General features: G+C 38.7%; 1 protein-coding gene and 1 long non-coding RNA gene across 2 annotated transcripts in view; both read left to right on the top strand.

Annotated features, from left to right (window-relative positions):
• Positions 1-25,887, top strand: part of RIGI (RNA sensor RIG-I) — an 818,172-nt gene that overhangs the window by 245,277 nt on the left and 547,008 nt on the right. The gene's annotated exons all lie outside the window — the stretch shown is intronic.
• On the top strand, positions 6,922-12,191 carry LOC147727396 (uncharacterized). Its single transcript, XR_015309329.1, has 2 exons — positions 6,922-9,296; positions 9,401-12,191. It is a non-coding gene; the product is annotated as an uncharacterized LOC147727396 (long non-coding RNA).

Here is a 25,887-nt window from a genome sequence, read left to right as displayed (position 1 = left end):
CAGAGCGGCGCTCAGTGCGGCCTCTGGTGTGCACGCGTTGGATGCACGGCTTCTACCCTGTAGGGTGCGCATCTCCAGCGCGTGCGGTGCACGACTTGCACGCGTTGGCTGCACGACTTTGACACGTTGGGTGCGTGACTCCTAGCCAAAACACAAATAATATTTTTCAAATATACATCAAGCTTATGTGTTTAGTTGTTAGATGGCTCTAAAAAGAGCCCTTGTGTTTATTGAGAGATTTTAGTACCTACAAGTAAGTACCGATGCAGAGTCTAAAGTTCAAGAGGAAGACCCTGTTCCCCTCATCTGTAAAATGTACTCCATCTCTCCTATAGATGCCATGCATATTGAAACTCAGATTGTGGTGGTAAATGGACCCCATTCTATAGTCTCGGAAAAAAGCAGAAACAGATTTATTCACATGTTTCCTAGCTTTCTCAATCTGTGGACAAAATTGATTGGACCAGTTCCGTTTCCTCCTTTGGCATATGTTAGAATAGACAAAGGCAGTTTGGGGGAAAAGTGACATCAGTTCTCAAAAGGTGTCCTTCATAAGCATTTCCAGACCTACCCCAGTTAAAGTGCCTAGGTCATTGTCACCACAGTGCACAATTATGAGGTCAAGGTGTTGGAGATGCAAAAAGAAATGTCATCAATTGTTGCCACTTTAACCCTCTGTCCTATCCGCTATACACTCAAAATATCGAGCTTTAAATATCGATTTGCATTAACATCGAATTAAAAATATAGAATGGACACAATATCGAATGGACAGAATATAGACAACAAAAATATTGAATGGACAGAATATAGACAACAAAAATATTGAATTTGAGGTAAGTAAGTTCATATCATTTTTTTATAACCTCTTAAGCGCTGCTGACGGCCAACGGTCGTCAGGAGCGCTACCTCCCCAGTGCTGCGCACGACCATTGGACGTCCATTCAGCACTAGTTCCAATGGACAGCGCAGCACTGGGGAGGTATATTTACACGCAGCTAAGGTGTTAATATCTAATTTTTTAAGTGTTTTTTTATGTTAGTGTATGTGTGAAAAGTGTATATTTATTGTATAATTTATTTTAATTAATTAATTTTATGGTATTTAATTTTTGCGTAATATAATTCTGTAGCATGTTGTGGGTTTATAGGGGAATAGGGTGGGAAGTAATTCAATTATAATTATTTAAATATGTTAATTTATTTATTGGTAATTATTTTGAATTAATTGTTAATTAATTATTAATTGGTAATTAATTAAAATGTAATTGTAATTAATTTTAATTAATTGATTATTTGATAATTATGTTAATTTTATTAATTTATTTTCTGTTGCCGGGTTGTGGGTTTATAGGGGAATAGGGTGGGAAGTAATTTAATTGTAAATAATTAAACATTTTCATGTATTTATTGTTTTTTGTTGTTGTAATTTTTAATTATTTTTTAATTGTTAATTAATTAATTGTTAGTTGGTAAAAAATTTGTACTAATAGGTAATTATTTTTATTAATGAATTTTTATTTGTATTTTTGATTGATTAAATATTATATGATATAAAATTGTTAATTACTTTTAATTAATTTGTAATTAGTATTAATATTTAATTTATTTTTATTCATATATGTATTTACTTTCCCCACTGTTGCACTTTCTGGATTGGGAATAGTAATTTTTACCCCTTCGCTATCCAACGCTTTCCCTACTGTTGCACTCACTGGAGTGGGAATAGTAATTTTTAACCCTTAGCTATCCAACGCTTTCCCTACTGTTGCAATAACTGGAGTGGGAATAGTAATTTCTAACCCTATGCTATCCAACACTTTCCCTACTGTTGTACTCATTGGAGTGGGAATAGTAATTTTTACTACTACGCTATCCAAAGCTTTCCCTACTGTTTCACTCTCTGGAGTGGGATTATTAATTTTTACCCTCCCGCTATCCAACGCTTCCCCTACTGTTGCACTCTGTGGCGTGGGAAAAGTAATTTGTACTACTACTCTATCCAACGCTTTCCCTTCTGTTGCACTTACTGGAGTGGGAATAGTAATTTTTACCCTCCCACTTTCCAACGCTTTCCCTACTGTTGCACTCACTGGAGTGGTAATATTAAATTTAATCCTCCCGCTATCCTACGGTAAAAATATTGTATATTTGTTATTAATATTATGTTTATTTATATATATATATATATATATTTATATATATGTATTAAAAAATTCAATTGTTTTTTTAAAGTTACATTAATTATTTATTAATTTTAAGGTTATTTAAGTATTTTAAGTATGTTTAAGTTAATTATATTTATTATTTCATCAATTTTCAATTACTATTAAGACATTTTAAAAAATTCAATATTTTGACTAACTATATTTTTTACATCAAAAATTTTGATTCAATATTTTTGTACTTACCTGTTTGGAGATAGGGATTTGATATTTTTGCATTCTATATTTTTTACTCGATATTTTGGTAAGTCTATATTTGTGTCATCGATATTCTTTCAGTGATCCGTCCAATCCATTTAATGTCTACATTTGGTAAACCTAGGTCTTTGTGAATTCCTTTGTGTTCTGCATATCTTTGGCTCCAAAAACATAGCTGTGTCCCGCAATCCACACTCTTGAGCATCTTGAAGGGAAGTCTGGATGCACTCGGATGGTCTCTGTAAATGAAGTGGCAGTTTGAAAACTATGATTTTTCTAAAATGGTGGATAACATACAGTGTTGAAAACAGAAAAGAAATCATTGGTTGTTTGACAACATTCTACACTGAAAACTAGGGTGCATGTTTCTGTTTTTTTAAAAGCATGATTCTTATTGGTTAACAAAAAGTGATTGGAAAGAACATTACACAGGATAAGCTGGTATATTGAGAAGTCAAGCACACTTGCTGTTTCGATTAGCAACATTGTGTGATAAACTTTTGACCTGTGTGCTCAGTTCCATGAAGTGTTTCTATGGTAACAGGCAGAAGGCAGAATGGGGATAGGGTTGAAATTTATGTAATTTGGAAAATATTGAAATACGTAACCAATAGAGATATGTGTTTGCTTTTGAATTAATGAGGAAAGCAATGTGATTTGATGGGAAGGTGTATATGTGTTGAAAATGAGAGGGAAACTGTGCCATTCTTTGGTTCTGGTGAAATGTTCAAAACAGAGATTCTGTATAAGAAAATCTGCTGTGTGACTGATATAGTGCTTATTCTACAAAACAATTTGAAAGGTGAGGTATTAATTTGTGAGGGAATGTATGTGGTGCATTTTGATTTTAATCAGACTAATGTGTTTGTCCTGTTAAAGTGCAGGGAATACTTTTTGTTTCTTTAGAATTATATTGTGAGTGTGTGTGTATTTAAAAAGCATTCTGAGATAAACATTTGTGTATTTTATGTGCTTGCAGACAGATAACTATGCTGTGCTCATGTTTTTGTAGAATTAGAAACCAGTTATTTTTTATCAATTTTCAAAAATTAGATAATAGTCATTGGTTATGTGTTTCCAAAATGAGTTTAGTATTAATAGTAAAATGCAGTGCTGAAATATATGGAATGCATGCTTGATGTTTTTGCAGACAAATAAGTACCTGAAGTCTTGCAGTGACACTACTCCCAGTATGATTTCATACACTACCCAAACACCACTGCACTACTGTAAACCCTTAATCTACCTCCAGCACGACCACCTACACTACTCATTCACCACTTTACTACCGTTAACCTTAAATCTACCCTAGCACAATCTCCTACACTAACCAAACACCACTTTATTTCCTAGAACACTACCCTACCTCAACCTCCTACACTACACAAATACGACTGCACTACCTTAAACTCCAAAACGCTATCCCTAGCATGATCCACTACAGTACATAAAGACCACTGCACTATGCTAGAACACTACCCCAGCATGACTCCCCTATACTATCTAAACACCTTTTCACTACCCTAAAGCTTACATCTATCACAGCAGGACCCCTTGGACTTCCCAAACAGCACTTTACTATCCCACTACTGTATTTACAAGAAATATTGTTATTTGTCTAGAATCACACTGTGAGTCAGAGTCCATTTGGGGAAATTGAGAGACAATGATTTGGTTGCTTTATGTGTTTGCAAACATATAAATACATGTACTCTTGCAGCGACACTATCCCTAGCAGGATTCTCTATACTATAGAAATAGCAGTGCACTACCCTAAACCCTTAATCTACCTCCAGCACGATCACCCACACTACTCATTCACTACTACAGTACCTTAAACCCTAAAACACGACTCCAGCACAACTGCCTACACTACTCAAACACCATTGCACTACCCTAAACCTTGAATGTACCCCTGTACAACCTCCTACACTACCCAAACACCAGTGTACTTTCATATAACAGTACCCTACCACAAGCCCCTACACTAAGCAAACACCACTGCAGTACCTTAAATCCTAAAACACTATCCCTGCATGACCTCTTATAGTACATACACACCACTGCACTATGCTTGAACACTACCTCAGCATGATTCCCTACACTACTTATACACCATTTCACTACCCTAAAGCTTAAATCTATCGCAGCAGGACTCCTTACACTACCCAAACATCACTATACTACCCTACTACTGCATTTATAAGAAATATTGTTATTTGCCTAGAATCACACTGTGAGTCAGTGTCCATTTGCGGAAATTGAGAGACAGTGATTTGGTTGGTTTATGTGTTAACAGACATATAAATACATGTACTCTTGCAGTGACACTACCCCTTTCACAATTCCCTATACTACACAAACACCAGTGCATTACCCTAAACCCTTAATCTACCTTCAGCATGATCATCTACACTACCCATTCACTACTGCAGTACCCTAACCCCTAAAACACTACTCCAGCACGATTGCCTACACTACTGTAACACCATTGCACTACCCTAAACCTTAAATTTACCCCAAAACAGCCTCCTACATAACCCAAACACCACTTCACTACTGTAAACCCTTAATCTACCTCCAGCACGACCACCTACACTACCCATTCACCACTTTACTACCCGAAACCTTAAATCTACCCCCGCACAACCTCCTACACTAACCAAACACCACTGCAGTACCTTAAACTCTAAAACGCTATCCCTAACATGATCCCCTACAGTACATAAACACCACTGCACTATGCTAGAACACTACCCCAGCATGACTCCCTATACTATCTAAACACCTTTTCACTACCCCAAAGCTTAACTCTATCACAGCAGGACCCCTTACTCTACCCAAACACCACTAAACTATCCTACTACTGTATTTATAAGAAATATTGTTATTTGTCCAGAATCACACCGTGAGTCTGGGTCCATTTGTGGAAATTGAGAGACAATGATTTTGTTGCTTTATGTGTTTGCAAACATATAAATATATGTACTCTTGCAGTGACCCTATCCCTAGCACGATTCCCTATACTACACAAAGAGCAGTGCACTACTCTAAACCCTTAATTAACTCCAGCACAATCACCTACACTACCCATTCACTACTGCAGTACCCTAAACCCTAAAAAACTACTCCAGCACTACTGCCTACACTACTCAAACTCTATTGCGCTACCTTAAACGTTAATGTACTCCAGTACAACCTCCTACACTACCCAAACACAAGTGTACTTTCCTAGAACAGTACCCTACCATGACCCCCTACACTACACAAACATCACTGCATTACCTTAAACCCTAAAACACAATACCTAGCATGACACTGTACAGTACATACACATCACTGCAGTATGCCAGAACAGTAACCCAGCATGACTCCCTACACTACGTACACACCATTTCACTACCCTATGGCTTAAATCCATCAAGCAGGACTCCTTACACTACCCAAATACCACTATACTACCCTACTACTGCATTTATAAGAAGTATAGTTATTTGTCTAGAATCACACTGTGAGTCAGTGTCCATTTGGGGAAATTGAGACACAATGATTTGGTTGGTTTATGTGTTTGCAGACATATAAATACATGTATTCTTGCATTGACACTATCCCTAGCACGATTCCCTATACTACACAAAGACCAGTGCACTACCCTAAACCCTTAATCTACCTCCAGAACGATCACCTACAGTACCCATTCACTACTGCAGTACCCTAAACCCTAAAACAGTACTGCAGCATAACTGCTTACACTACTCAAACACCATTGCACAACCCTAAACCTTAAATGTACCCCAGGCCAGCCTCCTACTCTACCGAAACACCACTGCACTACCCCAGAACACTACCCCCTACACTACACAAACACGACTGTACTACCCTAGAACAGTACTTCACAATGATCCCCTACACAAACACCACTGCAGTACTGTAAACTCTAAATCTGTACTGTTGGTAAACGATAGTGAATGTTTATGTACCATGTAGTAATATATTTACTAAAGTAAAAGTGAACCAATTATGAATTCACTCAGAGTCTCTCCTTATAGTATTGCGATCATTTTCTTAATATGCATGTACTCAAAAAGTGCTTCAGGTTTTAGTTTTATGGAGTGCTTCAAAGTAGTATGTACTATGTATATACTGCTGTTACCAACTTCACAGTTGTGCTTCATGCCTAAAATTTCTTAGTTAGTATTAATATGGAATGTGTTTGTATAGTAATAAAAAAGTATAATTTTAAAGTTAATAATAAATATTTATTTATGAATCTTTTTTGCAGATACTGTTTATCATCATTATAAAAAAGTTATCATGCCAGAGAAAAAAAGAAGAAAAGCTCAGAAGAAGGATACTTACTTGAAAAAGAGTCAACCACAAGTATTGGAAGACCAACAAAATGTGTCTAAAAAGAGAAAAATTTCTGGTAAGACCCCAAAGGATTTCATTAAAAATATTACTATGGGGCATACGTATCATCCGTTTTTTTAGCCGCAAACGATGCTATTTATAAAAAATCAGCGCTTGCGACTAAAAATTCGGAAAATGCGATGTATGAGTAAAATCGCATCGTAAAATTAAGGAATCGCAAATTGCGATTCCTTAATTGCTATGTATGAAGCACCCAAGTTGTGCGATTTCTCATTAAGAAATCTCTAATTACCACCAACTTGAAGTTGGTGGTAATTTGCGATTTCTTTCACAAATGCACCTTTTGGCATTTGTAAAGGTGCCATGTGGCGCACATACATGCCCATAGGGCATGTATGTGCACCATATGCGCACACATGTAAATTTCAGGGATGCATCAGGGTGTCCTTATGACACCCTTGCACCCTTGAAATTATTCTCAATTAGCGATTCACAAATTGCGAATCGCAAATTGAGAATAACTTCTCATTCATTCCTATGCGCCTGCTGGCACATAGAAATGAATGGGAAAGTATTCCTTAATTGCGATTCGCAATTTGCGAATCGCAATTAAGGAATATTAAGAAATCGCTTAAGAAATTGCGATTTTTTTACATACATCCTTTTTACAATTCTCAAATAGTGATTCCTAAAAAATCGCTATTTGAGATTCGCAAATGAGGATGTGGATACATATGGCCCTATATTCCGAAAAAAAATGGAAATGTTCAAAGCAGTGAAAATGTTCCAAAGACAGAAAAAAGTGCAAAGATTAGGAAAGGAAAAAAGGCAATGTACATACAAAGGATACAACTTATAGTAAAAGAAGAGAAAATTAATATAAAGAAATGCACACATTTTTTTTTACAACAGAGTAGCCCATAATTTACTGAAACATACAAAGAAATGTAGAAAGAGAACGCTATTTTATAAAAACAAGAAGCATATTGAATCCATTGTTAAAAAGGCTTTTGAAATAAAGAGGAAATTATTCATTTTAGTATTAAAGAGAATACACTAATCCATTTGATGAAGGCCAAAAGTAAGAGGAAAAGAGTAATTAACAAAAGTAATTTTTGTGATATTTTCTTAGGGCAATGGAAACACAGTTCAAGTTCTGAGCCTTTTTTAATGAAGAGAGTTATTTACAGAGCAATGATTTGTTGCATGCAGTTGACACCAGTGGTCGAGCTTTTGAGGTTAGAAATGGTTGTCCAATTGAGAAAGAGCAAATGGTTCCTAGAAATGCTGAATAAATGATAGCTGATGAAGTTCTAGGCAGATGTCCTAAAGCCCCAGTGTGCACTTGGGATTGTAGTATTATTTGTAGTGTACGACAAGAATCTATTGATAAATTACCCAATTTCTTACAAGCATATTGTATAAAAAATGTTAAACAAAAGATTAAGGTGTTGCAGGGACTAGACCCTTGCAGAGTGAGAAACCATACTGGTCTGTAAGGTCATACTCTGAATTGTCTTTCTAGGAAAGTATTTCAAAGTGTTTTTCACCATTTCAGGATGTTGGCAGTATATTATACTCAAATGCGGAAGTTAGTGAGAAGAATGTATTATGCAAAAAGTCCAGCACTAAAGTTAAATGAGTTGAACAGTGCTCTTTTGCATGGGTCAGTATAAGATGTGAAAAAGGTTTGTGATGATATGGAGTATTGTTACTTTGGTCCAGAAGAAGAGATTGAAGAAACTCAGACATTAATAGAAGAAAATGTTGAGGAGAATGTTGAACATAGTTGTACAAAACATTTTGAAAGTGAAATTATAAAGTTTAAGGTGATTTCGGGTGAAAGGCCACATTTTTCCTGTATTTGTTGTCGCCGAACTCACTACAAAAATCAGACTAGGAGTGTTGATCTGTATTTAAGAAGTGAAAAATAAAATAATGATACGTGGAAAGAATTTGCAACTTATTTGTTGGTAGAGAATTGTTTTGATTTGGGTTCTGATCTGCGTATTTGTAAATATTGTTATAACAAATTAGATGAGAATAAAATCCCCGCTAGAGCTGTTCATAATAATCTAGAGTTGGTTGCTATTCCTCCAGAACTGATAGATTTAAACACGTATGAGTCTATTCTCATTCAATGTGTGCACCCGTTTCAGGCTATTGTTCTTATGGAGCCTAAAACAGGTAAATTGCCTCCTTCAGATTTACAAAGAGGATTAAAAGGAAGAGTTGTGTATTTACCGTTAGACTTAAAGAAAAATATTGAAACGATTGGTGTAGAGAGTGTAGAAAGTGAACCACTAGTTATTCTCGTTAATGGTGTGCCGACTAAGAATAAAAAAATATGGCAGGAGTTAGTGGATGTTAGGAAAGTGCAAAAGGCAACATTGTATTTTATAAAGAACAATACATACTATAAGAATGTTTATATGGGAGAAAAAGAAATAGTTTTAGGAGAAGATACTGAAATGTCAAGTGGACAAATTGAAAAAGTAGATATGTTAACCCCTTTACTGCTAAGGCAATATTATTGCTGCCATTCACTTTCCATTGGAATCAATGGAAAGTCCATGACGAGTTACCCTTGTCATTAGCGGCGAAGAGGTTAAGATGTGAAGAAATCTACATTACATTACAGTGTGCATCCACTTCATTCAAAAGAAGTGCTGGGAAACATTATTGATTTCTTCCAATTGAAAAAGCAAAAGGAACTCCAATGAGTGTATGGGAAGAGAGCTTGGAAGCTCGTTGTTTTCCGCAGTTGTTTCTAACAAGAAAAGGAGCACGATACGATGAACGTCCTGTGCAGATTCCTGCATCTGAATATCCGACAACAAGATTATATGCAGAAGATCCAAGATTTCAACAATGTATCCCTTATATATTTCATCTTTTGTTTGAAAGGGACTTGTCTGGACTTTCATATGCAGTCAATCATATTCTAAAAACTGGAATACATCTGCAAAATGTATCTGCAAAAGATTTTATGGATAAAGTGCACCACTGATGGCATGTCAGCGTGGGACTAATGAGTATTAGTACCGTTGTCATGAAGAACTGAAATGTATGCTACGGAACTTAGGAACTCCAACATGGTACGATTCCAAAGCCACCGATGTGGAAAATACTGTAGACAAAAGTACAAATCTAAGGACAAGTTCTACACCAAACGTCGTTTTGCATTTCCACGTCCTGTAATGTCCAAAGGAAGAGTGAACAGTTTTATGTCATCTTTGTGACATACTATCACAAGAAAGTCTCCAAAAAATACCTACAACTTAAGAAGAAATGAAGAGTCGAAATACATAAATGAATACAACCCAGTCGTTTTGTCCATGTGGAAGGCTAACATGGATATTCAATATGTTGAGGACAATTCCATTGCTGTTGCTTGATATGTAACGTCCTATATTACAAAATCAGCAAAGACAGAATTGAAAGAAATGTGGGAAGAGATTTCCCACGAGAAGACTCTCAGTAAGAAATTGTACAGTTTCAGTTTGATGTTATCCCATCAAGAAATTGGAGCATATGAATGCTCAGATCGGTTATCATCTGCAAGTTTATACTCCAAATCTAGAAGAATCCTTTATGTGGTCTTTAAATGGTCTTGCAGCAATGCGAAATTGAGTACTGAAATCTGTACAAGAAATTGAATATTTAGCGGCATAAGATCCCGAAATTACAGATATTTTGAAAACAAATATGTTGGACACATATTACCCAAACAGAAGTCATCATTTGAGAACATGTCTCTCTATGAAGTGCTGCAAAACTACACTTTCAAATGGAATACTACAGAGAACATCAATGATGGAAAATATGGAGTCATTGGTTCCGAAGGATGTTTGGTGAAACAAACGAAAGGAAATTTGATTAATCTCAGGAAGCTGAGTTGGGACACTGCTGATAAAAGGGAATTTTACTATTTAGCCCTTTTACAACTATTCAAACCATGGCGTTCAGAACTGGAATTACTTGGAGATTTCCAGAGCTATGAAGATTCCTTTAATGCTTGTAAAGATGGCAGTCAATGCAGTGCTTTTGCAAATTATGTGAAAATGTTGAACGATGGAATTCATCAAGAAGCTACAATTGCAGCTGAGATTGCTAGAGATAGTTCTCAAGACAGTCAAAGTTCTGCTGTTCTGAGTCAAGATCCACTAGGACAACCAATTGTTGAAAATGAAGCAGCAGTCGCCATGAATGAGGTGGAAATAGCAATGCATCAAACTCAAAAAGATGTAACTAATTTAGCAAACTTGGAAGAACAACTAAATGTTGAGCAAAAACAAATATATGAGCAAGTGAGACAACAGATTGACCATGGATTACTTCATGAAAAGAAAGAGTACTCATGCACGTCATTTCAACCTATGCGAATGTACGTGAGTGGACAAGCTGGAACAGGAAAAAGTTTCTTAATTAAAGTAATCACCAGTTATCTACAGAAAACAACTGAGTCGCATTTGTCTTGTTGTGTCACTGCTCCAACTGGGTTAGCAGCACACAACATCAAAGGAATTACTTTACATCGTTTACTAATGCTACCTGTAGAGCATAAAAACTAATTGGAATACCACAAGCTATCTGGAGAAGCTTGTTGTGAAGTTTTCAGAGTCTTGAAGAAAATGAAACTTCTCATTATTGATGAGGTAAGCATGGAATCAAACTTCATACGTGCGTTTGTACATTTAAGACTGCAGCAAATTCTTAAAACAGAGTACGACGTGTTATTTTGAGGAAAACATGTCATAGTTTTTGGAGATCTACTGCAACTGACTCCTGTAAAAGTACAACCAGTATTTAAAACACTCGCACATGAAGACACCAGAAAGTCTCTGGGTAGTGTCTGAAACGTGAACATTTGGTCATATTTTGAATACAAAGAACTCATTACAAATATGCGACAGGCAAATGATGTTGATTATGGAACTATTCTCCAAGGTATAAGAATTGGACTACTAACTGAACATGGCAAACAAGCTTTGCAGACTCGATTACTTTCCAATTTGTTTCCAAATGAAAATGTAGTTCCTGAGAAAATATAGATGGAAATTGCAGAAAACAAATCTGTAATCTGCTTAATGCCAACACTGCGTGAGTGTTCTATATTCAACGAACAACTTTTGAAACTGGAAAATGAAGAAATAATACAAATGGAAGCCATCGATAAAATAGAGCATGAAGGAATTACTATTGTTTTGACTGAAAAATTGAAGACAAAATTGGATTTTTGGGAGAAAAATCAATATCTAAAACTGCTGGTTTAGAAAAGAATCTATATGCATGTAGAAACGGTCGGATAATTTTAAGGCGTAATTTGGATGTGGAAAAAAGTTTAGTTAATGGACCAATGGGCAAAGTTGGGGATTTCGTTAATTATCAAAATAAAGATGATATTGCATTCTTAAAGATTAAATTTGATCAGATTGAAGAAGTGAAACAAATTGTTTGTTGTTCTGTTCGTTTTTTGCTTGTTAAAGATGTATATGTCCGTAGAAAACAGTTTGCACTTTCTCTGGCATATGCAGTGACTATTCATACATCTCAAGGTTTAAGTGTTGACAGTGCTTTGGTGAACATTGGAAATAGTGTGTTTAAAGAGGGTATGACATATGTTGCTTTGTTGCGAGTCAGAACATTATGTGGTTTGTTTTTGATTGATTTTGATGATACTAAGATTACTGCAGACGCCAACTGTATCAAAGAGTACAATAGGTTAAGAAGAACATATGCTCCTAATTTAGGTCAATATCCTGTATTTGAAAAGCATGTGGTTGGTCGAAACAGAAGGTATGAGAATATCTACTGAAGGTGTAGAGAAGGGGAAAAAAAGATACTGTTGTGATTGCATGCAAAAAGAAAAAAGACACTGTTGAAGAGATTGTTGGTTATCAGTTTGAAAATAGTTCTGGTGTCAATTGCTATGCTAATGTAGTGGTCAATGTTTTTTTTTTCTTGAAGGTTTGCAACTGCAAATTATGGAGAATTGTGAAAAAAGATTTTGTTCCTTGTTGCATTCTGTTCATGAAAAATTGAGAACAGATAAAAGTAAAATACAAAGCGTTTCTGATGTTCGTAATCTTTTGGATGTATGTTTCTGGTTCTACACAATTTACACAAAATATCCGACAAGATGCTCAGGAATTTCTAATGTATATGCTTACTGTATTGGAAAATGAAGGTGTAGACATAAAGAATATTTTTGGCCTTTGTTATAAATGGGAACATCAATGTGAAAATTGTATTTATACATGTAGCACTACTGTAGATACTGAAAGATTTCTTTATTTGACATTACCGGACTGTAAATCAGTGTCTTTCAGTAAATTAGTTAAAGCTACAAATCAAAACATGGAGTGTAGCCAATACGAATCAGAAATGTTATCAACATTATTTATACAAAGATATGGAAAATATGTAATTTTAATGATGCAAGGTTGTACAGCTGACGGAAGAAAATTGGACACTTTAATAAAACATTTTGTAGCTACACAGCTATCAATATCAGGAAGGACTTTTGTAGCAGTAGCAATAATTTTCCACGATGGTCCTTAAACAATATCTGGACAATTTACTGCCTATCTAAAAAGTGAGAAAGGATGGAGTCTTTGTAATGATGCTGAGTTGGTTTTCAAACAACGTTTGACTTTCAAATTACTAAATTCCTACCTAATATTTTTAAAGCCAAAGTTTTAGGAAGATAATTCAGCCTCTGAGTAATTTATTATTATCATTTAATAGGATTACCATTGGACAATTTAAATAAAAATGGCTGCAAAAATACAATTTGGCCTCGAGGAAAGGTATTTCTTTGAATTATGGACTTTTTGTTGCACATTGTCTCGGTGTATAATTTTAACTGGCATCATTTATAGTGTTTATAATTTTAAGTTATAACATTTTCTTAGCAGTAATCATTTTATACATGTGTGATTTGTATTATCTGGTGTTTTACTATAGATAGATTGCTGTTTTTTTTTAAACAATCTAATTGATTGGTTTTTTTTGCCCGCTGTTATGTGATGAGTACGATTGAAATCACTATTTCTAGTGAAATTCAATATATTCTGAGCACAGCAAAAAAAGCAAAGAAATTACTTTGTTAAATGTTAAAATGATGCTGTGCTAGTAACAATTTATTATTACATGTTATAACTATTTTTTCTTTTCTTTTACAGATCTTAATTTTAAGGTATGGTATTTACCACAATTTAGATTATAAAAAACAATTGAATAAAATGCGTAGCATTTTTTAGGTGAAGGAAGATGGATGGACTAGATTTGTGCCAGAAAATTCCAATGCAGACAGGACACCTGTCTGCAAGATACATGGTATAGTAAAGAATAGACTGATTTGGTTGTATGCAGGTCTTGGTAATTTCAGAATTAAAAGAAAGGAAACTCTTTAACTTAAACCACATCACTCAGTGTTTTTGCACATGTCATATTAGGTCGAGTCCCTTCCCTGCAGTAATATATAAACATGTCCTATCAGTTCTCTAAAAGGTAAGTACTTGTAAATGTATCTTGGTCTCTGTTATCAGTACAGAAATGTACTCCTATAATAACAATTGGCCTAGCAATTAACTCTCTTTCTTATTTACAAGGTGAGGAAAAGGCATTTTGTATATCTTTTCTTTTCCATGTAAATATAATCTCATCATACACAGCACTTTGCATTGAAAAAGCGTTCTATAGCTTTTGCTGTGCGTGTTTGCACAGAACACTCATAGAACAAGACACATCTCCAGATTTATCCGAAATCATTAAAATGGACATGTTTGTGAATGCTGCACCATCCTCCTATTGGTGTAGTAAAGCACAACGAGGAAAATAGTTTTCACTTCTCATTTTTTCACTTTCAATATATGCTACAATGCACAGCATATATTGAAGGAGAAAAACAATCTCCGCATGACACGGACATCCATGCACCATGGTGCCAGGGTGCCTGTGTCACCACATGGCTGCAGTTTAAGCAGCTGTGCAGAGTGAAGCACAGACATGCAACATATTTATATACATATGTTGCATCCCTGTGCTTCGGAAGTACCACAGCATGCTGTAGTTAAACAGTTTACAGTGTCATGCTGCAGCACTTCCTTATAAATCTGCACTTATGCATTCACCACACATCACAAATGTATTTTTACAATCCATTATGCACTACACATACATTGATCTAAACTTTCACACACTAGCATACTAGTTTAGCTCTTTCTTTAACCAGAGTAGTTAGTTCTGAAAAGAACTTTTCTTTTTCTTTTTGTTGTTTTGTTTTGTTTTATTGATTTTTTGAACAATATTGTATATTTTTTTTGTTAAACAGGGGAAAAAATTTGAACTGGGAAAAGAGAACACTAAACTGGGAGGAGAGGAAAAAAGAAAACTAACAATGGTGGTGGTCAATGGCTCGACATACCAGATCTACCGACTGCTCCCCATATGCAATGAGCCATCCGCATTTAATGCATGTCATGCGGACTTTTCCTCATTGGGGACGGATGTCAGGATGCGATGAAGAGCTTGCTGGTGTTGCTCCACTGGTACTAGGAACTGCCGATGGATCAGGAGGAGTCTCCCTTAATCTTCTTAACTCCTCCCTGGCAAAGTTCACCGGATGCTTTGTTTGCAAGTGCTTCTGCATACTTGCAGTATTGCATGAATATTTTTTTGTGGGGTCTCTCCTCGAAAGCACTGCCTTGCAAATGCGGCAAGCAACTTTAGTTGCATTCACCTTCTTCAATCTTGGCTGTATTATGAAACATTTCCAGACAATACTTGTAAATCTTTCTTTTGGGGGAGGTTCTGGAACAAATTCCTGTTCAGATGAATTGTCTGAATCATAGGAAGGTGGTGGATTTGCAGCCATGGTTTAATCAGGTGAATGTCCTCTCCAATAATGAAGAAGCAGCAGATCTTCTCAGGAGGTCTTTCCCAAAGAAAAGTTCTAAGAGAGTGAATAGTTTCAATAGGAAGTGTAATGACCCAATCAAATCTCTTTTTTTGAGGTAACATGGGGTGCGCGTAGGATGCGCACACTCAGCACGCACCCTGCTCGCACCGTGCTCGCACCCAGCACGACTTCGCAAAATTGCATTAAAAAGTGATGTACTGTTTAAAAAATTAAAGAATATTATTTTTTATAATAATCTCGTCTTAATATTTATAATAAATATATATATATAAGTTTTTCAACATTAAAAAAATCACGGGAGTCGGGCACCCACCGCGTCTGATATGCATTTGACGTCACGCGCTACCGCGCGTCCGTCACGTCGCGTAATATGTACATATTGTGTATGCGCCAGAAGTCGGTCACAAATCGCATAGCAACCGCATTGGAAAAGTCGTATCCGTCGCACACCCTACGCAGATCCTAGATAGCAGCACTAAAATGGCGGACACGTTTCGCGCAGTAAACAAGCAGGGTGCACTTTGGGTGCGCGACTCCAAGAAAAAGGAAAAAAAAATATAAAAATAATTTAAGTATATCATGAACAATACAAAATAATGAAAACAAATCTTTTTATGTAAAAAAAATCTTTTTAAAAGATATGTGTAATGTAATTTAAAAAATAGTATATCAAAAAATTATAAGATTAAAAAAATGTAGTTAAAAATATTTAAAAAAACAAAAATAAATATATTTAACTATCATCATTTAAAAAACCTTGGAAATTCAGAAAAAACATAGGTTTTCAATATGTTATAGTTAGGAATTAGCATTTAAAAAACCTTTGAAATTCACTGAAAAAAACATAGGTTTCAGACATGTTATAGTTAGGAATTAGCATTTAAAAAACCTTTGAAATTCACTGAAAAAACCATAGATTTTAGACATGCCATAGTTAGGAATTAGCATTTAAAAAACCTTAGAAATTCACTGAAAAAACCATAGGATTTAGGGGTGTTATAGTTAGCTAGACATTTCACTCGTATAAAACCATTGAAATTCCCCCGTTATAGTTAGTTGTACTAACTATAACTCGCGTGCCTGCAATCCACTTCTGATGATGTCACATATTACATCATTCATGGCATGGTCAGTGACATCACTGATGACATCACTGATGACATCTCAAATTGCATCACTGAGGACATCACTGATGACATCTTCCTTGTGAGAAACTGATATACCTCATCATACAGTAGCATACCCTTTCAACACTCCTTATAAAATATGGAGTATCATGTTTGAAACCATTGACACAGTAATACAAGTTTCTAAAAACGCACTTAGTAATTCCTACAACTACACACACATCTAAACACTTACATATAGATTCAGTCATACATGCTAACAAAGATCAGTAGAATACTATTAAACATACTTATACACCTACATCAACATTATACACCTGCACACATCCTATTCACTTATGCAGACATCCTACTCACTTTTGCAATTGATCATACTTATATTTACTAAGATATACACTTACACAAACACTACTTTATTTATTCATATAGTTAGAAAGTTACCCATACAGTCACTCATACAATCACTGAGTCTTATGTATATTTATTTATATACAACTGTCACATACACTGCCTTTTATATTTCTAGTTTGTTGGACATATATCATTCAGAAATATATTTAATCATCACTACACCTATAAAGAGATTCACTCACTCAAAGAACTGTTTACACATACAATCCTAACCTCATATACCTACTAAATGAACTATTTACACATCTTTGGATACTCATACACGTTCCACCCAACCACACACACATTCATTCACTATCCCATACAAATACTCACTTAACTAATTAATAACTAATATAGACTTTCACATAGCTAGTAACAAAGTTATATATTTTTTTGCACAGCAAGAGATAGAGTCTTACAGGTATTCACACAGTTTAATCACTATCCCATATATTTAGTAATACACATTAAATTTGTCACTTAGACAGTCAATCACATTGCTGCTAAATCCTCCATTCAGACACTTATACATCCACTCAGTCTTCAAGGCAGATTGATATATATATATATGTAATACTTATTTAAATATCGAACCAAACAACATTCACTGGATGATGTCATCAGTGATGTCATTTGAGATGTCATCAGTGATGTCATCAGTTTTGTCACTGACCATGTCATGAATGATGAAATATGTGACGTCATCAGCAGTGGATTGCGGGCGCGCAAGTTATACCTGGTACAATTAACTATAACAGGGGAATTTCAATGGTTTTATACGAGTGAAATGTCTAGCTAACTATACCACCCCTAAAACCTATGTTTTTTTCAGTGAATATATATATATATATATATATATATATATATATATATATATATATATATATATATATATATATATATATATATATATATATATATATATATATATATATATATATATATATATATATATATATATATATATATATAAAACACCTTCCTCCAACATGAAAAGCAGAGGCCAGAGGAGGATCCTTTCGAGAATCTTTATTACAATGCTGCAAATGTCAGTGGCGGAAAATGCTTTTCGGCGTTTGGTAAGTGCCTTCCTCAGTGCCCTTCATTGGCTGGAACCCATCAAAGTAGTCTGATAGTCTGCTTCTCTTTTAGTGTGGCTGAGAATGACGAGCTCCTCCCCCAAGCAGTGTCTGCTCACCTGTTGACTGTTGCATGGTAATGGCAAACTTCAACTCCCAGAATGCAATATGATCTTCTGTGCAGGCTTTGGTGATGTGCCCCATGGAATCACCCCAAAGTTGAAAAGCGCCTCCTCGGGTCCCCTCGTGTGCCGATGCGACCGCTATGTCCAGGTAGCTGTAAAATGGGGGCATCTATACAATGACAAAACACCCTGGCGAAGGTAAAATACCCCTCTCCGTTTTGGCCATCCCAGGAAAAGAGGCGGATTCCGGTTTTCTCGATCCCTCGAGTCTCAAGAGCGCTGCAAAGCAGTGCGATGCCTGAATTAACTGGATCACTTGTGCATCAGGGCCTTCTTTGCTGTGCTTCAGGCTGGCGCAGAATATGCGGATAACACCTTCCTCCAACAAGAAAAGCAGAGGCCAGAGGGGGATCCTTTGGAGAATCTTTATTACAATGGTGCAAAAGTCAGTGACGGCAAATGCATTTTGGCGTTTGGTAAGTGCCTTCCTCAGTGCCCTTCACTGGTAGGAACCCATCAAAGTAGTCCGATTGTCCTGCTTCTCTCTTAGTGTGGCTGAGAATGACGAGCTCCTCCCCCAAGCAGTGTCTGCTCACCTGTTGACTGTTGCATGGTAATGGCAAACTTCAACTCCCAGAATGCAATATGATCTTGCATTTGGGCCGGCGGTGTGGGTGATAGTATCAGAATGGTACAGGCTTCGTCTTCTGTGCAGGCTTTGGTGATGTGCCCCATGAAATCACGCCAAAGTCCCCTCGTGTGCCGATGCGACCGCTCTGTCCAGGTATATATATTCACACACTGTAGGTGGCCTCACAATATCACACACACAGACACAAAATCACATGCACTTATGTCTGAAAACTACAGTGGGCGTGCTATCAGGTGATCGTGGGGTGGATCTCCCCATCCTATGGGAGCGCAGCCGGAGGTTTAAAGGGTTGGGTGGAACTGTGCCGTGTTTGCAGTGGTATCTGAGGAAGGCGATGGCGCGCCAAAATGCATTATGCCAAGTGACCTAATAAAGGCTTCCAACAAGATTCCCCCGTGTGACCTCTTGCTTCTTTGCACCTGAGGGGTTTGGTTTGGATATTTGCATGCTGGCCAGTGTCGTGCTGAAGAGGCCCTGTTCTATCAAGAGGCCGGAGCATCGGTGGTTCAGCTGTTGTGGTTTTCGCTTTCACTAAGGGATTGGTAGCTCCAGCCCACCTCGAAGTGCAGACAAGGGAAAGGGCTTCTGCCGGGAGCAGCTCGTGACTCCACGAGGTAGCGAGAATCATTGTATCCCATCCTATGGCCCTCCTGCCATCAGCACGAGGGGCTGGAACATCAGTGGGGACCCAAGGAAGCCTGCAGACATTTTTCCAATGCAGGGCCATCTATATGGACATGGTCTTTCCCCCTAGCACAGCCCATCCCAACATGGTGAAGTCTGGGATCTGTAATTGATGTCTCAAAACTACAGTGGGCTTATGGGAGAAAATAAAAATAAAATTGTTGTCCTACAATGTTTGATGCAGATGTTCTGGTTTTTCTTTTTATCCTTTGGCGCTTTTGTTAATAGGGATTACTATTTCTTAAGAAGAGTTGAATATTACATGTTAATGTCAAGAGACAGCAAAAAGGCTACTTTAAATAATTCAAGGCAGCTCTAGATAGTATTAACTCTTTAGGAGTGTTGTCATGGAATGTGAATGGCCAGAGAGTGACTCCAAGGAGGAATACAATTTTGAAATACTTGAAGGTGAGGGAGGCGGATGTAATATTCATTCAAGAATCTCACCTATTAAAAGAGGAATGGTTTGATATTCCTAAATCTCAAACCTGGATAGAGCACTGTAGTTGTACACCGTAAAAAGTAACAGTTAAAGGGGTAGGTATAATTTTTTTTAAAACAGCTTGTGGTACTATTGCTGAAGTTAAGGTTGACCCCAAAGGTAGGTGGGTGAATGCTAGGGCTCAGGGTACATGGTTAATTGTTGTATCATATTATGGCCCCTATCTGGATGATCCTCTCCCTCTCCGCACACTAATGCTTCATTTACTTGCATTTAATGACACAATCATTATGGGAGGGGATTTTAATGTTAGTAGCATCAGTAAGTTGGTCAAGAAAATTACCCATGTACCAGAACATCTATCAGACCACTCTGCAATTTTTTTACAGTTTAACCTTATTGGTAAATTTCTAGAGTTGCTTTGGACATTAAACCGATCTCTCCTCCTTGAATCTTCGATAGTTGAGAGTGTCATAAAAAAGACAAAAGAGTTTTTTCTCTTTTATCTTGATACGGTTCCCATAAATATGGTTTGGGACGCGTATAATGCATATCTTCGAGGTGTTCTAATTGGCCAAAACACCAGGGAAAACAAGAATAGGAAAAAAGAACTTACCTCTTTAGAAGATCAGATAAAAAAAATTCAAGAAGATCTCGCCCAAACCTTAGATGTTAATATAAAACCTTTAATAGAAGCAGAACTTGCCAAGGCTTAGACAAAACTAGCGGATTATTTAGAACTCAGGGTGAAAAAGAGATGGGAAGCAAGTGGACTTGCCAATTATGAATATATTGGGAGGGGAGCGGCAACCTTTTGGCTTGGATCATACTAGGAATAACATCAAGGACCTCAAAAATTAAGTCATGGGTAACAATATTACTGACGATAGCGCCATTAAACAGGAATTTTTTCAGTTTTTTCCTGGATCTCTACACAGAGGACTTAATTCCAAATAAAGAACAGACCGCAGCTTTTTTCAGTGATATAGATCTCCTGTTGTTAAGTAGTGAAAATAGAGAGGAACTATCGGCACCCATAACATTGAAAGAAGTCCATAGCTCAATCAAGAATTTGAAAAAGGGGAAGGCTGCTGGCCCTGACGCCATCCCTAATGAGCTGTATGCTTTGCTGAGGGAAGTTCCTGCTCCAATTCTTTTGGATCTTTTTAACTCAGCATATATATTAAAACAAGATACCCCTCCTTCTTGGGACTTGGCAACTATAATTATCCTTCTCAAACCTAACAAAAATCCCAGAGTATGTGAATCATACAGGCCAATATCACTGCTCAACAGTGATTACAAAATGTATGCACTGATTCTGAATAAAAGGCTGTAGCGAATGGTCTGTTCAATCATCCATAACGATCAGAAGGGATTCATGAAGGGGAGGCATTTGGAGGATTTGACCCACGAGTTAATTGGCGCAGTAGATCTTGCTATAGAACACGAAAAACCACTGTCTATAATAACCTGCGATGCTGCAAAAGCTTTTGACAGAGTTAGCTGGCCCTTTCTTTATGAGGTAAGCCAGTGTTTTAATATGGGGGATGTATTTGGGTCAGCAATCAAGGCCTTGTATAGGAATCCTACGGCCTGGGTTTTAATAAATAGTTCCCTTTCTGAAATAGTACAAATAAGAAGAGGATCTAAACAGGGCTGTCCACTTTTCCCTATCCTCTTTAATATTTACATCGAACTGCTGGCCATCAAGTTAAGAGCATGTAAGAATATTCATCCTTTTACATGTAATGATTGGGAAAAAAAGATAGGGCTGTATGCTGATGATTTCATGATCTTCACAACTCATCTTGACCCAGTAATACCTGCCATTTGGGAAGCTTTAGATAAATGTGGTAAACTATTGGGATACGCTGTAAACCCTTCAAAAACAGAGATTATGCAGTGGAACACCACTTCTCAAAGTCAGCTCATTAAAAAGAAGATCAGATATCTAGAAATCGAGGTGGTGCAAAATCTGGAGACCTTAGCGAAGGTGAACTTTGATTTCGTTACTTCAAAAGTTAGAAAACAATTGCAGCAGTGGGATTCTTTACCTTTATCCCGCCCTGGGCAGCGCACCCAAACAAACAGACCACGCACGCAACCTGGGCTTCATCCTGGACTCCTCCCTCTCCATGACCAGACAAGTCAACGCCGTCTCCTCGTCTTGCTTCAACATCCTACGCATGCTACGTAAGATCTTCCGGTGGATCCCCACCGAGACCAGGAAGACGGTCCCCCCGGGTCCTCGTCACCAGCCGACTGGACTACGGCAACACCCTCTACGCCGGAACCACCGCCAAGCTCCAGAAGAGACTCCAGCAGATCCAGAATGCCTCAGCAAGACTCATCCTCGACATCCCCCGACACAGCCACATCTCCGGACACCTGAGAGACCTGCACTGGCTCCCGGTCAACAAGAGAATCACCTTCCGTCTCCTCGCCCACGCACACAAAGCCCTACACAAGCAAGGCCCAAGGTACCTCAACAGCCACCTCTCTACACTCCCACTCGCCAGCTCCAATTGACCAGCCACGCCCTCGCCGCCGTCCCCCGCATCTGAAGAGCCACCACAGGAGGAAGGTCCTTCTCCTGCCTGGCCGCCAAGACCTGGAACTCCCTCCGGACCTACCTCCGCCTGACCCAAGACTACCTCGCCTTCAGGAAGCAGCTCAAGACCTGGCTGTTTGAGCAGTAGCGGACCCCCCTCCCCCAAGCGCCTTGAGACCCTCCGGGTGAGTAGTGCACTATATAAATGTTTTGATTGATTGATATCCTTTCTGGGCAAATCAAACTTACTAAAGATGTCTATTTTACCCAAATATACTTTAAACATTTTTTTTAATTTTTTTTAAATTTTTTTAAAAAACCTTTATTTATCTTTATGCACAGTACACAGCTGTCTGCCTACAACCCAAAGGGCCGGCCGCTATGACATTTAAGCAGTATAACATCGCACAGTGGGGCTCCCACCTTGCGCGTGGGTTAAGCAACCCGCAGCATTTTCATGTGCATAACGCAAAATCAAAGGACAAGCATAATAGGTTTCAGTTTTAAAATGTTTTGAACTGAACGAACAACAGAAGACACAAACACATGGCAAAAGTCAATTTCAGGGATTCAAAAGGAGAGGGCAAAGGAATCCGATTATCATACAATAATGAAGCACATGTCTCGGGATGTAGGGCGGTGAGGAGCTCGATGTATACCTACTATTACAAACATACGCCCGGAACGCCAACTAAGGGGACAGTGAAATTTCAATGGTGTAGTCCTGTGGGGGAGTGCAGATATTCCCACGGTAAGCGTTCCATTGGGACCAAATTCTACCCCATTTCTTAGGGCGGCCCGAGCCAGATAGACCGTCTTCTCCCTGAACATACACCAGTCCATGTTCTCCTTCCAAGCCGCTATCGTGGGTGGTCTATGGGAACCCCAGAGTTGTGCAATATCCCTCTTGGCAACCATGTTACCAAGAGTCACCCAAAAAGTCTGGGCCGTATTGTAGTCCGTTGGTTCTCAGACATTAAGAAGGCATCGTGGGGCCTCAGGCAATAGAGAGACCCCGGTGACCCTTTCCATAATCGCATGCACTCTAGACCAGAAGGCGGACACCTCAGGACACTCCCATATGATATGCAGGAAGGTACCACTCATACCGCAGCCGCGCTTGCATAACCCATCAAGAGAGTAACCCATTCGCACCAGACGCGTACCAGTTACATATACTCGATGGAGGATCTTCAACTGTACAAAACGGAGGCGAGCAGGTATGGCCACCTCCTTAGGGGAGGAGACGGCCATTTGCCAATCCTCATCATCGAGTTCCAGGCCGTCTGCGATCTACGAGGCCCTGAGCCGCTCAAGCAAATCAGCCCTGTTATTGATGAGTTTTTTGTAAATCAGGGATATAGTACTGTCCGGCACATGGCCGTCAAGAACGCGATCCTCTAGCGGCGAGGATTGGGGAATCTCTGTCCCGGGGGGAAGACAGAGGTCAAGGCATGTCGCACCTGAGTGTACCTGAAGTGTTTCTTGTCGTCAAGCTCATATTCTACTTTGAGCACCTCGAAAGTCTTAACACTTCCTTTGGACCAGAGATCCTCCACCTTGCTAATACCAATCATGTCCCATTTATCAAATCCTTTCGTTCTCCACAAATTGCCCAGTCGATCAGAGTCATACAACGGTGTCACTCGGGTTAACCTATCACTCCACCCCATATCAGCATTCGCGTCTCGCCACACTCACACAGCACTTTTCGTTGGGCCAGTCAGGGCGTTAAATGGTTTCTTAGAATACAGTGCCCTGTTGAAATTCCCACTTGGCAGAAGATGTTTATCCATCGCAAAGGCAGGAGTATGACCGGGGGCGTAGGTTACATGATTGACCGCGCATAGCTGCGAGGCCCAGTAGTAGCGTCTAATGTCAGGGAGGGCGATACCACTGTCATACCACGGCAAAGTGAGTTTGGGTAAGGAGATGCGAGCACGCCCGTCCCAAATCAGTTGCCTCTGAAGGCTCTCGACCTCACGAAAATACCCGGGAGGTATAGGATCAAAAAAGTTCTGAAGTGCATATAGGAACCTAGGGAGCAACATCATCTTAAAGAGAGTCGCACGCCCCAACGGGGAGAGGGGCAATCGACGCCATCGTGAGACGTCAAGTTTAAGCCGCTGGAGAGGAGCATGAAGGTTACGGTCGTAGCGGACGGTGGAATCCAAAGAGACATGAATCCCCAGGTACCTAAAACCAGTCTCGACCACTTGAATCGGGAATCTACGGGGCAACGGGGGAAGATCCCCGGCCAGAACATAAACACAGGATTTGGTCCAGTTAATAACAAGACCCGAGTTCTTCCCGAAAGAGGTGAGAACATCGAAAAGCACATTAAGAGACTTCCGGGGTGAGGTGAGATAAAGAAGAATGTCATCTGCATATAGCGAGACACGATCTTCAAAGTCAGGGGCCCACTGGATACCCTTGATCGAGGGCTCCCAGTGAAGCCACTCAGCCAGGGGCTCCAGGGCGAGGGCAAAAAGCAACGGAGACAGCGGACAACCCTGACCGGGCCACGCCCAAGTGCAAAAGAACCAGACACCCTGCCATTCACCACCACCTGGCCCAGTGGTCGTTCGTAAAGGAGCTTCACCCAGGCGATAAAAGTCGAGCCGAAACCGAACTTGGAGAGAGCTGCCCAGAGATAAGGCCTTCAATTGTGTCAAAAGCCATGGTGGCATCGAGGGAAGCCAAAATGGCCGACTCAGTCAGAGTTCCAGCTCTCGCGAGAACTCCATGGAGTCTCCTACGGTTAAGGGCGGTATTTCGGTGTGGGATGAAACCGGATTGATCCGTATGGATCAAGTCGCCGACCACCTTAATCAGTCGAGTAGCCAGTAATTTTACAAGTATCTTGGGCTCAGCGTTAAGCAGTGAAATGGGTCGGTAGGAGGCACAACGATCACGTGGTTTACCCTCCTTGTGGATGACAACAATGGTGGCCAGGCGCTGGTCAATAGGAAGGAGACCAATATCAAAGGCCTCGAGAAACATATTTCTCAAATATGGCGCCATTTTGTCTGGTCGCAATTTGTAGAGCTCAATAGGCAATCCATTGGGCCCCATGGCCTTACCAGATCGAAGGGCACGAATGGCACCAGCG

The sequence above is a fragment of the Lissotriton vulgaris genome, chromosome 3_1 (genome assembly GCF_964263255.1).
Source record: "Lissotriton vulgaris chromosome 3_1, aLisVul1.2, whole genome shotgun sequence".
Classification (NCBI taxonomy): domain Eukaryota; kingdom Metazoa; phylum Chordata; class Amphibia; order Caudata; family Salamandridae; genus Lissotriton; species Lissotriton vulgaris.
This window is presented reverse-complemented; position numbering and strand designations above follow the sequence as displayed.